This window comes from Callithrix jacchus, chromosome 4, assembly GCF_049354715.1.
Source record: "Callithrix jacchus isolate 240 chromosome 4, calJac240_pri, whole genome shotgun sequence".
Classification (NCBI taxonomy): Eukaryota; Metazoa; Chordata; class Mammalia; order Primates; family Cebidae; genus Callithrix; species Callithrix jacchus.
In genome coordinates, this window is record NC_133505.1 from 30,063,800 (window position 1) to 30,078,779 (window position 14,980).

Below are 14,980 nucleotides of genomic sequence, written 5' to 3' on the forward strand. Positions count from 1 at the left end.
TCCATTCCTCCAAAGCTGGCCTTGAGCAGATAGTTCTTATCCTTTCCAGTGCTCTTCAGTTCTCTGCTGAAGTTTTATGTTTCTATGACAATTTTTCTTTAACCCAATAACTTCCTTTAACATTTCTTACATTGCCAGTATGCTGGTGATTAATTCTCTCAGCTTTTGTTTGTCAGTAAAGTGTCTATTTCACTTTGATTTATTCTCTCTCTCTCTCTCTTTCTTTTCCTGAGTCAAAGTCTTCCTTATGTCACCCAGGCTGCACTGCAGTGGTGGGATCACAGCTCACTGTAACCTTGAAGTCCTGGACTCAAGTGATCTTCCACCTCAGCCTCTTGAGTAGTTGGGACTACAGGCACATGCCACCATGCCTTGCTAAGTTTATGTTTTATTTTTGAAGAGATGGAGTATTGCTCAGGCTGGTCTCAAACTCCTAGCCTCAAATAGTCCTCCTGCCTCAGCCTCCCAAAGTGCTGAAATTACAAGGCATGAGCCTTCAAATCTAACTACATTTTACCTTAATTTGCAGATGAGATTTTTACTGGATATAAAATTAAAGGTTGACAGTTTTCTTCAGCACTGTAAAGATGTCATCCTGTTGTCTTTTGGTTTCCAGTTTCTGTTGAAAAGTCAGCCATCAGTTTTACTGTTGCTCCTTTGAGGGTAATGTGTCTTTTCTTCCAGGTTTTTCAGTAGTTTAACTAGAGGATGGAAGCCATGGTTTCTTTGATTTATCCTGCTTTGGGTTTCTGAGATTTTAAAGTCTGTGTGTTAATGTCTTCACATAAATATTGGGACATTCTTGGCCATTATATCTTCTGCATGATGTATTGTTTCTTCTCTGATATCTTCCTCTTCCTCTTTGGTAACATATATATTGTGTTGTAAAATTATGTCCTCTACATGCCTTCTTTATCCTCTCCGTGCTCCAGTCTATAATTTCTATTGTCTCTAACTTGACTCTTTATGTTTCCAGTCTGCTGTGATACCCACCTGAAATTAAGAAATTAAGATTCTTAATTTCAGGTAGTTTGTTTTTTAATTTTAGCATGTTCACTTGTTTTGTATAGATTCAAATTCTCTGTTGATTTCCATTCATCTTTTCCTCTACTTTCTATTGATTCCTGTTGGTCTTTTCCTCTATTTTCTTTATTAAAAATTTTTTTACTTTAAAATTTTTATTTATTTTTATTATACTTTTAACTTCTTGGGTGCATGAGCAAAACGTGCAGGTTTGTTACATAGGTATACACGTGCCATGGTGGTTTGCTCCATCCATCACCCTGTCAGCTACATTAGATATTTCTCCTAATGCTATCGCTCCCCTATCCTCTCACCCCTTACTATTTCTCCCCTAGTCCCCCTCCCCTCAATAGGGCCCAGTGTGTGATGTTTCCCTTCCTGTGTTCACATGTTCCCAGTGCTCAACTCCCACTTATAAATGAGAACATACAGTGTTTGGTTTTCTGTTCTTGTGTCAGTTTGCTGAGAATGATGCTTTCCAGCTTCATGTCCCTGCAAAATACATGGACTAATTCTTTTTCTGGCTGCATGGTATTCTGTGGTGTATATGTGCCACGTTTTCTTTATCTAGTCTATCATTGATGGGTTGGTTACAAGTCTTTGCTATTGTGAACAGTGCCACAATAAACATATATGTGCATGTGTCTTTATAATAGAATGGTTTATAATCTTTTGGGTATGTACCCAGTAATGGGATTACTGGGTCAAATGGTATTTCTAGTTCTAGATCCTTGAGAAATCACCACACTGTCTTCCACAATGGTTGAACTAGTTTACACTCCCACCAACAATGTAAAAGTGTTCCCATTTCTCCACATTCTCTCCAACATCTATTATCTCCTGATTTTTTCAATGATCGCCATTCTAACTGGCATGAGATGGTATCTCATTGTGGTTTTGATTTGCATTTCTCTATTGACCAGTGATGATGAGCTTTTTTTATATGTTTGTTGGCTGCATAAATGTCTTCTTTTGAGAAGTGTCTGTTCATATCCTTTTCCCACTTTTTGATGGGGTTGTTTTTTTTCTTGTAAATCTGTTTAAGTTCTTTGTAGATTCTGGATATTAGTCCTTTGTCAGATGGGTAGTTTGCAAAATTTTTTTTCCATTCTGTTGGTTGCCAGTTTCATTCTAATGATAGCTTCTTTTGCTGTGCAGAAGCTCTTTAGTTTCATTAAATCCCATTTGTCTATGTTGACTTTGTTGCCATTGCTGTTGGTGTTTTTTAGTCATAAAGTCCTTGCCCATGCCTATGTCCTGAATGGTATTGCCTAGGTTGTCTTCTAGGTTTTTTTTTTATGGTGTTAGGTCTTGTGTTTGAATCTCTAATCTGTTGGAGTTAATTTTTGTATAAGGTGTAAGGAAGGGATCCAGTTTCGGCTTTCTGCATATGGCTAGCCAGTTTTCCCAACACCATTTATTAAATAGGGAATCCTTTCTCCATTGCTTGTTTTTGTCTGATTTGTCAAAGATCAGATGGTTGTAGATGTGCGGTCTTACTTCTGAGGCCTCTGTTGTGTTCCATCGGCCTATATCTTTGTTTTGGTACCAGTACCATGCTGTTTTGATTACTATAGCCTTGTAGTATGATTTGAAGTCAGGTAGCATGATGCCTCCACCTTTTTTTTTTTTTTTTTTTTTTTTTTTGCTTAGGATGTCTTGGCTATGTGGGCTCTTTTTTGGTTCCATATGAACCCAATTTTTTCCAATTCTGTGAAGAAAGTCAATGGTAGCTTGATGAGGATAGCATTGAATTTATAAATTACGTTGGGCAGTATGACCTTTTTCGCAACACTGATTCTTCCTAATCATGAGCATGGAATGTTTTTCCATCTTTTTGTGTCCTCTCTTATTTCCTTGAGCAGTGGTTTGTAGTTCTCCTTGAAGAGGTCCTTCACATCTCTTGTTAGTTGTATTCCTAGGTATTTTATTCTCTTTTTAGCAATTGTGAATGGGAGTTGACTCATGATTTAGCTCTCTGTTTGTCTGTTATTGGTGTATAGGAATGCTTGTGATTTCTGCACATTGATTTTGTATCCTAAAAGTTTGCTGAAGTTATTTATCAGCTTAAAGAGATTTTGGGCTAAGATGATGGGATTTTCTAAATATACAATCATGTCATCTGCAAAGAGAGACAATTTGACCTCCTCTTTTCCTGATTGAATACTCTTTATTTCTTTTTCTTGCCTGATTGCCCTGGCCAGAACTTCCAATACTGTGTTGAATAGGAGTGGTGAGAGAGGGCATCCTTGTCTTGTGCTGGTTTTCAAAGGAAATGCTTCCAGTTTTTGCCCATTCAGTATGATATTGGCTATGGGTCTGTCATAAATAGCTCTTATTATTTTGTTATATGTCCTGTTGATACCTATTTTATTGAGAGTTTTGAGCACAAATGGCTGTTGAATTTTGTTGAAGGCCTTTTCTGCATCTATTGAGATAATCATGTGGTTTTTGTGTTTGGTTCTGTTTATGTGATAGATTACATTTATAGATTGGCATATGTTGAACCAGACTTGCATCCCAGGGATAAAGTCAACTTGATTGTGATGGATAAACTTTTTGACGTGCTGTTGGATTTTGTTTACCAGATTTTATTGAGGATTTTCACGTCAATGTTCATCATGGATATTGGCCTGAAATTTTCTATTTTAGTTGTTTCTCTGCCAGGTTTTGGTATCAGGATGATGTTGGTCTCATAAAATGAGTTAGGGAGGATTCCCTCTTTTTTTATTGTTTGGAATAGTTTCAGGAGGAATGGTACCAGCTCCTCTTGGTACCTCTCATAGAATTCCCCTGTGAACCTGTCTGGTTCATAGGCTATTTTTTGGTTGATAGGCTATTAGTTGCTGCCTCAATTTCAGACCTTGTTATTGTTCTGTTCAGGGATTCAACGTCTTCCTGGTTTAGTCTTGGGAGAGTCTAAGTATTCAGGAATTTTTCCATTTCTTCTAGATTTACTGGTTTATTTGCATAGATGTGTTTATAGTATTCTCTGATGGTAGTTTGTATTTTGGTGGGATCAGTGGTGATATCATTTTTATCATTTTTTATTGATTCTATTTGATTCTTCTCTCTCTCTTCTTTATTTGTCTGGCTAGTGTTCTATCTATTCTGTTGATCTTTTCAAAAAACCAGCTCCTGGATTTACTGATCTTTTTGAAGGGTTTTTTTGTGTCTCTATCGCCTTCAGTTCTGCTCTGATCTTAGTTATTTCTTGTCTTCTGTTAGCTTTTGAATTTGTTTGACCTTGCTCCTCTAGTTCTTTTAATCATGATGTTAGGGTGTTGATTTTAGATCTTTCTTCATTTCTCTTGTGGGCATTTAGTGCTATAAATTTCCCTCTACATACTGCTTTAAATGTCCCAGAGATTCTAGCATGTTGTATCTTTTTTCTCATTGGTTTCAAAGAACATCTTTATTTCTGCCTTCATTTCATTATTTATGCAGTAGTCATTCAGGAGCAGGTTATTCAGTTTCCATGTAGTTGTGTAGTTTTGAGTGAGTTTCATAATCCTGAGTTCTAATTTGATTGCACTGTGGCCTGAGAGGCTGTTTGTTATGATTTCCATTCTTTTGCATTTGCTGAAGAGCATTTTACTTTCAATTATGTGGTCAATTTTAGAGTAAGTGAAATGTGGTGCTGAGAATGTATATTCTGTGGATTTGGTGTGGAGGGTTCTATAGATGTTTATTAAGTCTGCTTGGTCCAGGTCTGAGTTCAAGTCCTGGCTATCCTTGTTAATTTTCTGTCTCATTGATCTGTCTAATATTGATGGTGGGGTGTTAAAATCTTCCACTATTATTGTGTGGGAGTCTAAGTCTCTTTGTAGGTCATTAAGAACCTGCTTTATGTATCTGGGTGCTCCTGTATTGGCTGCATATATATTAGAGATAGTTCTTCTTGTTGCATTGATCTTTTTACCATTATGTAATGCCCTTCTTTGTCTCTTTTGATCTTTGTTAGTTTAAAGTCTATTTTATTAGATACTAGGATTGCAACCCCTGCTTATTTTTGCTCTGCATTTGCTTGGTAAATGTTCCTCCATCACTTTTTTTGAGCCTATATGTGTCTTTGCCTGTGAGATGGGTCTCCTGAATACAGCACACCAGTGGGTCTTGACTCTTTATCCCATTTGCCAGTCTGTGTCTTTTAATTGGGGCATTTAACCCATTAACATTTAAGGTTAATGTTGTTATGTGTGAATTTAATCCTGACATTTTGATGCTAGCTGCTTGTGTTGCCCATTAGTTGATGCAATTTCTTCATAGTGTTGATGGTCTTTAAAATTTGATATGTTTTTTTGGTGGCTGGTACTGGTTGTTCCTTTCCATGTTTAGTTCTTTCTTCAGGAACTCTTGTAGGGCAGGCCTTGTAGTGACAAAATCTCTCAGCATTTGCTTGTCCATAAAGTATATTATTTCTCCTTTGCTTATGAAGCTTAGTTTGGCTAGATATGAAATTCTGGGTTGAAATTATTTTCTTTAAGGATATTAAATATTGGCCCCCACTCTCTTCTGACTTGTAGGGCTTCTGCCAAGAGATCCACTGTGAGTCTGATGGTCTTTCTCTTGTTGGTAATCCGACCTTTCTCTCTGGCTGCACTTAGCTTTTTTTTTTTTTTTTCATTTCAACCCTGGTGAATCTGATGATTGTGTGTCTTGGGTTGTTCTTCTCAAGGAGTATTTTTGTGATGTTCTTTGTATTTCTTGAATTTGAATTGGACTGCCTTGCTAGGTTGGGGAAGTTCTCCTGGATAACATCTTGAAGAGTGTTTTCCAACTTGGTTTCACTCTCCTCAACACTTTCAGGTACATCGATCAAATGTAGATTTGGTCTTTTCATATAAAATCTCATATTTCTTGGAGACTTTTTTCATTTATTTTCACTCTTCTCTCTCTAATTTTGCCTTCTCCCTTTATTTCATTGAGTTGATCTTCAATCTCTGATATCCTTTCTTCTGCTTGACCGATTTGGCTATTGAAACTCGTGTATGCTTCATGAAGTTCTTGTGCTGTGTTTTTCAGCTCCATAAAGTCATTTATGTTCTTCTCTATGCTGGTTATTGTAGTTAGCATTGAGTCTAACTTTTTATCAAGTTTCTTAGCTTCCCTGCATTGGGTTAGAACATGCTCCTTTAGGTCAGAGAAGTTTGTTATTATCCACCTTCTGAAGCCTGCTTTGGTCAATTCATCAAACTCATTCTCCATCTAGTTTTTTTTCTTTGCTGGTGAGGAGCTATGATCTCTTGGAGGAGAAGAGGCATTCTGGTTTTTGGAGTTTTAAACCTTTTTGCACTGGTCAGTCCCTGGTAGGAGGTGTCTCCCAGTCAGGATACACCTGGTTGAGGTGATGCTCCACCCTGCTTTGGGTCACCCTCCTTGGGCTGCACCCACTGCCTAACCAGTCCCAATGAGATGAACCACGTACCTCAGTTGGAAATGTGGAGATCACCTGCCTTCTGTGTTGCTCTCACTGGGAGCTGCACACCAGAACTGCTCCTATTTGGCCATCTTGCCGGAAAATTGTCCTCTACTTCCTTTAAAGTTACCTATTTGAACATCCCTCTCTTCTAAGTTCAAACCCTGGATTTTGGGTCAGTTTGTCTCTATTGTTCATTTTTGTCTTTATTGTTGATCATATATTCCTCTGTCTTTGTCATTGTATGCTCACACATAAAAGAACTACACTGGCTCCACATATTTTTCATCAGGAATGGTCTTCATTTTCTTCTGTGTGGCATCCTATGATTACCTAAATGAAAAAGGGATCTGAGCTGAGTTAGGATGAGGTTGCAGCTTTGGTAAAACTTGGTTCAGCTCTGGTTAATTTCTGTTCCTTGGGTGTGATCCTTTTAGGCTTTGAATTGAGTCTAGTTATTCTTTCTCTCTTTAGCCTTAGAAGTTTTATCATTCCAGGGTTTTAGCTTAGTTCTTTCCCCTCTGCTGCTACATGTAGCTTTAACCTGATAAACATGTTATAATGAAGACCTGTTGTTTGCTTGTTCTAGGCTCCTTCTCTCTAGCAGGACATTATCTTCACAGCACTGTGAGAATGTGGAAGATTTTGCTTTGTCTTTCTGGCTAAACTCCCCAGCCTTCTACACCACCCTTGCACTCAGCCAATGACTAACGAGGAAAGCCAGCTTTGCATTTGGCCCTCTCTTACTTCCAGTTCTTTGGGCTGGTTCAATGCAACTGCCAGAAGTTCTGACGGCATCTCCTTACTCCAGCCTAGTACCTCTTTTTGGGACCAGAGTTGGCAAATGCTCCTAGGGGGAAAAAAAAATACATGGCCAGTGATCCTTGAATTATCTTGAAAGGGCTTCTTTCTTATTTGAAATTTAGTTCATCTAATTCTTGTTACTTTTGCATCTCTCTGGTGCCTTTAAAAATATGATCATTATAATTTGGTTTTTCAAATTGCAACAAAAGTTCTGCTCTTTCCTGACCTCCTGTATTATATTCATTATTATTTTTTTAAATTACAACTCTCATAGGTTTTCTGTGTGTTGTTTGAAGATGTGAAACTACTTGATGAAGAAGATTGTACATTACACAGAGAATTGGAGTTACACTGAGTACATTTCATGTAGGCATGAGCAAGAGGAGTATGGATATTGGGAAGTTAAAGGGGTGGACTGTAGCTGACACAGTTGATTGTCTTCTGAGGATTTATCCCTTGCTTCTTTTTGCTTAAGAGAATTTTAAATTTGTTCAGGCAACAACCTTCCCATGTGCTATTCACCTTCATGTGACTTATGGGAAAGCTAATTCTCTGCTTAGCTTTAGGAAGTAGATACAACTGGTGTAAGTATAATCTCATCTCTATTGCCAGTGATTTAGTTAAGGAAAGCATAGGTATTTCCATGGTTTGGGATGGATGGATTTTTGACACTACCTTTGCATGTGGGAGGCTCTCACCTGGGACAGCTGAAAAACAACAAAGTTATGAGGTTTTATAATTTAGTTTCTAAAGCAGCATCAAAAGCTGAATAGTGTTTAGTTTAAGCAGTTCAGTGATCTCGATGTTGTTCCAACATATGGCATCATATGCCCCAAGTAGCCTCTTAAGGCAAAGTGTATTTGTTTATGCTTGATCCAGCTCTTGATCATTCACATGAAAGTGAATAAGGCCTCATTGTAATGCAAGGTATTAGATCCCTTTGCAACTCAGAGTGCCATAAATCAAGCCCTGTGGTTGACTTGGCCCTTCAGTTTCATCTGCAATAACAATTGGAGCTCTGTCTTCAAAACTGAACTGGGTACATAGCTAAAGTCAACCCAGGGAGTGACTGCTTTTCTCTGGCATTATGTCTTCATTTCCCCCATAATTCATTTGAACAGGAATTTCTGTGGCTTACACCAAGAAATAGCAGCCCATTCACATTTGTAAACGCTCCTGTATAGTTATAATTATATCTTTAATAATTGGGCCCTAGCAATGTTTTGGGTTTATGCCCATGAGTATTTCACGCTTAAATGAATGAAAAATTTCATATTTTTATTTCTTCCTTCAGCAAACATTGACTGGGCATTTGCTATTTTAGGCACCGTGTTGGGAGTAAGGAATGTAGAGTCACCTCTTCCCCCAGAGAAACATTGACAAGAATTTGCTCACAGATGTGCGCACAAAGATGGATGCTCACAGTTGTTCATTGGAGCACTGTTTGAAGCAGCAAAAGGAACCAGTTCAGCTTTCCCTCAGTAGGAAAATGGCTAAATAAATGGTAATTTATTCACAGGAAGGAATATAATACAGTTGTTAAAATAATGAAAGAAATGTACATATTATACCATGAATAAATCTCAAAAACATCAGTTTTTTAAGAAAAGCAAGTAGCAAAAGGATCCATTCAGCCTGATACCATTTATGTAGACCTCATAATAGCCAATGCATGCAATAGTATATCTTGATCAGGAATGCGTATATATGAAATAAAAGTACAAAAACATGCTGTAAGATGGGCATTTCCTCTGAAAAGGAAAGCATGAGGGAAGTATGGGGAGAGGCTTTATCTGGTCAGTAACATTATTATTTCTTTTTTTTTTTAAGAAGAAAAATGAAGCCAACTAGACAAACTATCAATATTTGCTTAATTTTGGTGGTGGATACTTAAGTATCAGTTCTATGTTTTTTTCTGCATGAAATATTTTAACATGAAAACAACATTTAAATACACAGAGGCATTATCTGTGAGTATAATAGCTCACATTTTACGAAGGAAGAGAAACAAGCAAACTTAGAGTGGTTTGATAAATGCTGATGATACAAAAGACAGGGCGGCTGCTGGCAGCTCAGCCTGAGGGCTTGGGAGGACCTCCCAGAGGAGATAATGGTTGACTGGAATGTTGAAAAGCAGAATGGAATTAGGAGGATGAGTTGGGGAGGAACATTCCAGGCAAAGAATAATAGCCATTGTTGATATCTCTATAGTATCAGGGTAGTAACACCCATTATTAAAAATTGATCTTGCTAACCAAGGCCAAGACTCCCCTGCATTAAAGATAAGCTAAGCTCCCCTTCCAGCAGAATCAGAGGCTGCTCAGGGCCTGTGAGATACCCTTGGGGAAGAGAAAAGTGGTCTAACGGTTAACTTCTAAAAGAAAATATCTCAATCTGATGGCACTATGGGCCATCTACCACTTCTAAGAACTTTACCTGTTTTGACTCACTTAAACATCCCCATGAGGAAGGTACTATTATAGGCATTCATTTTACAGATGGGGAAACTGAGGCACAGAGAAGTGAAATAATTCGCTTTCAGATGCTCAGCTATAAGGGGCAGAGCCAAGACTTAAACCCAGACAGTCTGGCTTTACAGTCTCATGCAAGGTCCTCAGAAGGTCTCTCTCCTGAGTCCTGAGATATTACATTGACTGGGCCCTCAATACAGCATCGAGCTTAGATGCCTTGGTTCCAGGCCCTCACCTTCTGGATTCAACACAGCTACCAAAACCCTCAGCCCTGACTCTTCATTCAGTGCCTGGCTCCCATTTCCAACAAGCCCTTTCTTCCTTGACCCCATCTGCCCCAGCTCTTGAGCTGCTCACACCTGAACCCCATGTCAAGCCTGCACCCAGCCCTCTCCTGCCTCCTGTCTTACAGCTTGCCATCCTGCCCACCTGAGGCTCTGCCTACTGACATGCTGCTCCCAGGACAAGACAAGCTTTCAGGACAAGCACTGCACTCAGAAGGCATGTCATTTAAGTCAGGGACAAGCTTCTTAGGGTCAAAAATGGTCCCAATTTTGGGGATATCATCTGAAAAAAGACTGTTTTCAGGAAACAGTCTTCCATCTGTGGTGCTTTAAAAAATATAATTCTCAAATTGCATGTAGGAAAAGAAAGTAGCAATATGGATGCAGGAAGAGCATGACCATGTGGATAAAAAGATGATGTATTCACATGAACATCAGAACTGAGAACTTAGGTTAAGTTATAGCAAGTTAATGGTAGGTACTATGGTTTGAATGTGTTCCCTGAAGTTCATGTCTTGGAAACTAAATCTTCAATGCAACAGTGGAGGCTTTAAGAGGTGATTGGGCCATGAGGATTCTGCACTCACGAATGGATTAATGTTGGTATCATGTGAGTAAGTTATTGCATCTTGATAAAAGGATGCATTCTGATCCCTTTCTTTCTCATGCACAGACACTCTCTTTCCCTTCCATCTTCCACACCATGGGACAACACAGCAAGAAGGCCCTCTCCAGATGCAGGCCTCATGACTTTGGACTTTCCAACCTGCAAAATTGTAAGAAATAGATTTCTGTACTTCATATAAAAATTATAATGTGCTTGATGCTTTATACGTGCTTCTCTTGCCACCCTTACGATGACTTCATAAGTCAATCGTTATTACTTCTATTTTATAAATGAAATAATTATGGTATAAATAGCTTGCCCATGATCACATAGCTCATAGCCAGTGGGCCTTCCATTGAAATCTGTTAGGCTGTAAATTTTGTGCTCTTTTCATTAGACCATGCAAGACTTTGTGTATCTTCCCTACTAAGGAATTTCACAGAAAGAAGCCATCCTTGTTCATAATAGTGAGAAATGGCATAATCGAGGCACCTTTTCAAGGGGAAAGGCAAATCATAAAGCTGAACAACCTCAGAATAGGTTACAGTGAACCTTATCAAGGACCTAGATATAATTATCAGTTTACACAAAGTACAGGGTATTTTAAATGACATCACCAGCATATAGCAGCAAATTCAGATCATAGAATACACTATAGGACAAATGACCTGATTTCTTCAACAAATGCATTACAAGGAAAAAGAAAGAGAAAGCATAGATTTGAAATGTGCTAAGAGACATATCAGCCAAGTACAATGCATGGGCTTTTGGCATGATATGAACAGAACATAAAAAGAAATGACGAAATGATGGACTTAAACACTTACAGGAAATTTGATGATGTCAAGAAATTGCTGTGACTTTGTTTTACATGTGATAATTATAGTATAGTTGTGGGGTTTTTTTAAAGAATCATTATATTTAGAAATACCTACTGAAATATTTTGTATGTAATGATGTATCTTGTTTCACTTCAAGGTAATTGAGGGAGGGAGGCATTAGATAAAGGTATATATAAATAGTACATGACAATGTACTGATAATTGTTTAATTGTGTGAAGGGTATGGGGGGATTATTACAATATCCTCTCTATTTTTTACATATTTTTTCAGCTGGGCATGGTGCCTAACGCCTGTAATCCCAGCACTTTGGGAGGCCCTGGTGGGCAGATCACCTGAGGTCAGGAGTTCAAGACCGGTCTGGCCAACATGGGGAAACCCCATCTCTACTAAAAATACAAAAATTAGCTGGGAGTGGTGGCATGCACCTGTAATTCCAGCTACTAGGGAGGCTAAGGTAGGAGAATTGCTTGAACCTGGGAAGTGGAGGTTGCAGTGAGCCGAAATTACATCACTGCACTTCAGCCTAGGCAACAGAGCAAGACTCCATCTCAAATATATATATATATGTGTGTGTGTGTGTGTGTTCAATAAAAAGGAAAAAAAATGGAAAGGTATATCAGGCTGTTCTTGCATTGCTATAAATAAATACCAGACATTGGGTAATTTATAAAGAAAAGAGGTTTAATTGGCTTATGGTTCTACAGGCTTTATAGAAAGATACACAGGTATCTGCTTCTGGGGAGGCATCGGGAAGCTTCCATCATGGTACAAGGTAAAGAGGGAGCAGATGTCTCACATGGTGGAAGCAGGAGCAGGGGGGCCGAGAGGTGCCATACATGCTTTTAAAAGACCAGATCTCTAGAGAACTCACTCATCATCACGAGGCCAGCACCAAAGGGATGGTGCTAAGTCATTAATGAGATATTCACCTCCCGCCAGGCCCCACCTCCAACAATGAGGATTATACTTCAACACGAGAGTCAGGCGGAAACACAGATCCAAACCATCCAAACAGAGGCAATAGAGACTATCTGGTCTAATTGTGTTGCCACTGCCTGAACCCCCTTTGTGGAATGTCAGTTACATGAAAGCATGAACTCACTCATTCTCCCACTCTTTTAAACTTATTTTTCTTTTTGAAGTTGTTTTTTTTCATCATGGTGGAGAAAAGAAAGCTTAATTTCCACCCACCTTGGCCTCCCAAATGCTGGGATTAGAGGCATAAGCCACCATGCCCTGCCTTTAGTCTAAATTTATAAGTTAATTGTAAAATTCTGGAGATAATTCACTGTAGAAAGGTCTTCAGTATGAATTAAACTTTAAAAACTCTTTTATCTGAGCACATTGGTGTTATTTGGCTTTGCAACCAGCATTCTTATTTCATACTTATTGACTGTTGATTACATAAAGATCTAAAGGAAGAATACTGTGCCTGATTAATTAATTAAAGGCAATTTTTAAAAGGAAACAGTATCATGCTAAGCATAATGGTGCTGGGTTGGCCCCCTGGGCTCCTTTTCCTTGGGCCCAGTAACTATCGCCTGTAAGCCTCAGTGTACTCAGATGGAAAATGGAGACAATTTCAGTCCCTACCTTACAGAAAGTTGTGAGTGATTCCATGTAATGCTGCATTCCTGGCAAACAGAATATGCTCTGCATGTACTAGCTCTTGTTCATTCCTGTGACTCCTATGTGTATTATAACAGTAATATGGTCTGGATGTGGTGGTTCACGCCTATAATTCCAGCACTCTCGGAGGCCAAGGCAAGAGGCTAGCTTAAGGCCAGGAGGTTGAGGCTGCAGTGAGCCTCAACTCTCTCCAGCCTGGGAGTTGCCACTGCTCTCCAGCCTGGGCAACAGAGTGAGATCCTGACTCAATAATAATAATAATAATAATAATAATAATAATATAGGCACCATGCAGCAGCTATGGAGAATGTGGAAGACACGGCTTTCCTGGCTTCTGGCTATCACCTGTGTTGAAGAGCAAGCGCTCACTCTCCATGGCACTTGTTATGTCTGAGTTCATGTGTGTCGAGGTGAGAAGCCAGGTCCAGTGCGGCCTCCAGCACCAATCAGCCACACCAAGCCTGCAAGTCCCTGAAAGGCAACTTTTGTTTGATATGAAATTCCATATGTTTTAGGACAGGAAATGAAATAGTGTCTCTGAAAATGATGAAAGAAGGGATTTTGAACATGCATACATGTACACATGCAGTCAAGACACGTTTAGTCACAGAAGCCTACCAAATTTTAAGGACTGCAATTTTTTTTTAAAGAGGATAGCAAAAACGTATCTGGACCTCTGCCTTTAAGTAAACATAATTGGCAGCACCCCTTCTGGCTGAATGTGACCTTGGCATATGATTTCATGTGCCTTTCCAGTGGTTTTCAGGATTTGTCTTTTTTTTAAAAAAAAAACTTATATATATATATATATATATATATATATATATATATATACACACACACACACACAATTACAGGAGGAGTAGGAAGCTATTGTCATTCTAGATACCTGTTGTTTGTTTTTGCAACATCTTGTAAGAATATACTTCAGAGCCAGGAACCATGGCTCACACCTGTAATTCCCACCTGTAATCCCAGCACTTTGTGAGGCCAAGGTGGGCAAATCACCTAAGGTCAGGAGTTTGAGACCAGCCTGGCCAACATTGGGAAACCTCATCTCTAAAATACAAACATTAGCCAGACGTGGTGGCAGGCGCCTGTAATCCCAGCTACTCAGGAGGCTGAGGCAGGAGAATCCCTTGAACCTGGGAGGTGGAAGTTGCAGTGAGCCAAGATCTCACCACTGTACTCCAGCTTGGGTGACAGAATAAGACTTCGTCTTAAAATATATATATATATATGTACACACACTTCAGGATGGTTAGTAGTTATGATGCTCCCAATTTGTAAGCTCTGTCAGCTTTGTCATGCAGGTGGGGACTTCTTGGAAGTGTCAACATTGACCCAGTGGCCAATAATAAATGTGCTGAGCCTGTCTACAAATGCAGCTTTTATCCTTTATGGCCAGAATATGTTTACCTTCTTTTAATATCTGGTTGGTTCCTAGTGAAGCAAGCATTTTAGGCATATGTGAATGCAAACATAACAAAAAGGTGTATAATGCAATCCACGTGTTAAAGAAAAGACCAGTTGAAGTAAGAACAGGTCTATGTCCGTGGCAAGGTTGCTAACCTTCCAATCAAGGCATCTCTTCCAATTACGTTTTAGTTACAAATCTTAAATGTTGATTCAGGGACACGTCACACAAGTTGCTAGAGAAAGCGTTGGTTTTATTATTCAAAGAATGTTGAGTTTTGGAAATGACATATAGATATTAGTGTCATTTTGGAAATGACACAAATAACAATTGACCTTGCATTTTTATTTTAGTTCTGTAAAATATATCAAAACATAGATGGTGTTGGTAATTGCCAATTATTATCTTTTCATCTTCTAAAGTGCTTGGCACTGCTGTCAGGGATGGATGATATTGCTCAAGGAGGGGGTTTCTGAGAAGCGC